This window comes from Pavona decussata, unplaced genomic scaffold (assembly GCF_977016875.1).
Source record: "Pavona decussata unplaced genomic scaffold, jaPavDecu1.1 SCAFFOLD_21, whole genome shotgun sequence".
NCBI classification, from domain to species: domain Eukaryota; kingdom Metazoa; phylum Cnidaria; class Anthozoa; order Scleractinia; family Agariciidae; genus Pavona; species Pavona decussata.
Window position 1 is genome coordinate 5942501 of NW_028145444.1, and position 2735 is coordinate 5945235.

Genomic DNA, 2735 nt, shown 5'->3' on the forward strand with positions numbered 1-2735 from the left:
CCCATAACCCTTACACTGCATGGTCACAACACAATCAAACTCTTTGCAAAATTCCTTGAAGTCTTTGGTGGATGTAGAAAGTGTTACGCACTCAAAACAAGTATCTGGATCTGGAAGCTGCTTAATTTCAGTGAACTTGACTGAAATTTTTCGTGGGAAGGAGCCTCCTCCAGCCAAGAACTGGACGAGGTCTTTTAAGGTAACCCCTGAAAAAAAGTCGGCATTGTTAACATCCTTGACTTGATCTTTACCGACCAACTTTGAAACAAATTTATCAGTATGTAAGGCATTTAACCCATTTACTCCTGTACTGGTCAAAGCAAAAAAATCACAATAAATTCCTAAATATCGAATCCTAAGACAAGAAATAAAATTACTATTCAAACGTTCTGCTAGGCAGTTCCATTGGAATGGTAACACCACAACAATTTTGCCCACAGTTTTACACGTTAGGGCGCCATATCTACGTCAAGGAGTAAAAGGGTTAAGGCACAACTGTTGTAATGGCTTTGTCTGTCCCACTCCCCCAAACATTATACCTTTACTTTGAGGGTGAAATAAAGTATTGTTGTTGTTGTTGTTGTTGATCTAATTCCGTTTTGATTGATAATTAACATGTTTTTGTGATCCTACAGTATTTATCAGTCTACCCAATACCACATCCCATTTAGTTGGCTTTGGTCACACTACCAGACTACTGATCCTCAAGCAGAAACAATTATTTCATAGTTTGTTTTGTAAACGTTCTTGCCCATGAAAGGTGACTATTTACATTGTAATGCTAAATACCTGCAGTTTCGTCGTTAGTAGCAATGATGTATTGCCTGAAGAAGTCAAGCACCTTCGTTTCCTCACTGCCCAGCTCACGGCAGTCAAAAGGTTTTATGGCATTCATTATCACTTGTGGATGAAGCTGATGTTGTTCTTGTGTGGGAAATACATCCTCAATATATCTCCGATTCCTCCTCAAGAAATCTGATAGAGACACACTATTAAAGCCACTCAGAAGCTGCTCCAATTCTTTAATACGCTTGTAAACCACATTGTATACAATGCACTCATACACCACTTGAGCTTTCGCTACAGGTGTTATTGTTGCAACAGAAAACCCGCTCTGTACCATTAGATCCAATATCTTGGGATTAGCATTCAGATCTGCCAGATCCTCTTCTGAAGCACTTTTAATGAAGGTTATTGACTCCTTAACCTGAAGGTCTGCAACATCATCTATGGTTGCTACTTCACAGGCAGATTCTGGACACCCTGTTGCTAGGAAAACCTTAACAGGTGCAGCAAGACCTGGAATCTGCTGATGTGCTTGCAGGAAACAATATCCCCATGCTTTACCGACCACACAAAACATTTCTTGCAACTGTGATATGCCCCTTCAGTCGGATGCCTCATGCCACTGAGCAATGCCATTCACATACTGGTACTCCTTTTCATAGCCCTTCTCTCTGAAGAACTTTGCCACGTGATAAGAAAGGAGTATTTCAGCATCAACCACCGATTGATGCTGAAATACAAATGCCTCAAAATTGAGTACATGATTGTGGTCACCACGTTCATGGTGTGGGGTGCCTGTGACCGGATCAATTTCTGGTACATACAAATGTTGTGAGAAGTCAGCACCAAATTCTTTCAATAATTTCACAGTATGCCTCAACTCGTAGGTTGCCACAATGGACCTCAGCATATCAACCATACTCTCAGGGGTATACAGTCGAAACGGCCAAGGAGAGTAACCAGGAGGAATCAAGGATCCACGAATATGTGCAATGGCATTTGGGAGACTCGATCCATCTCTGACTTGCAGGTTGAATAGTACATTATCCCTCCTGTTTACTCATTAGCATTGAGGTAGCCACCCCAGACGAGAAAACCCGTCAAGGTAAACCAAAAGGTGCTAAGAAAGTAAGCAAGAGGGATGGGTGGGAGGGGCACCTTCTGGTTGAGGACTTGGCGAAAATGATACCCATGCATAATGGATGGGGTCTTATATAATGCTAATGACGTCACCAGGAGAGCTATGAAGGCTGACTTTAATGAAACAGCTCAAAAAGCGTGGGTAAAGCCAATGAGGTCATTCCTTTTTTGATAAAGTTCGGCCAGATTCATCGAAAGACTAGCCAGTGTGTCACCCGCACCACCAGGGTGTACCACCTGAGTCAGCTTTATATAATGACGGGCAGATGAAGTGGTTTTCCAGCCCAAATGGTCCATTATTCTACTCATGTCAACACCCGAAAGTGCCAAGGATATTGCACAGCCCCTACACATACCATGCAAAGTAATTTGGCGATGCTTGAAAACATGAGATAACTGCTGGGCATACATTGTCAACCGAACTTGTGCTGCACTGGAGTCAAAATGGCATGATACCACTTCCCCTGACGGATTAACCTTCCTAAACAGGAAACCCTTGTAATCGGAATGTTAATCAATTCACAAACCTGAATGTATGTTTCAGTGGCGACCACCGGGCACAGCGAAAGTTCCGTATAATGTTTATTGAAACAAATATTCGAGTTACCGTCACGCAAAGATTTCGTGAGGACATGATTAAAAAGGAGACCTTCCCTCTGAGGGAAATACAACAAACTCTTTAGTCTTAAACGTGCCGAGATCCCCAGCCCTATCCCCGGCAAAAAATAAGGTCTTATAAAATGCCTGATCTCGAGCCAATAGAAAAAGCTGAGTTGGGGGAATAGACAAGCTGGATAACCGCTTAGAGA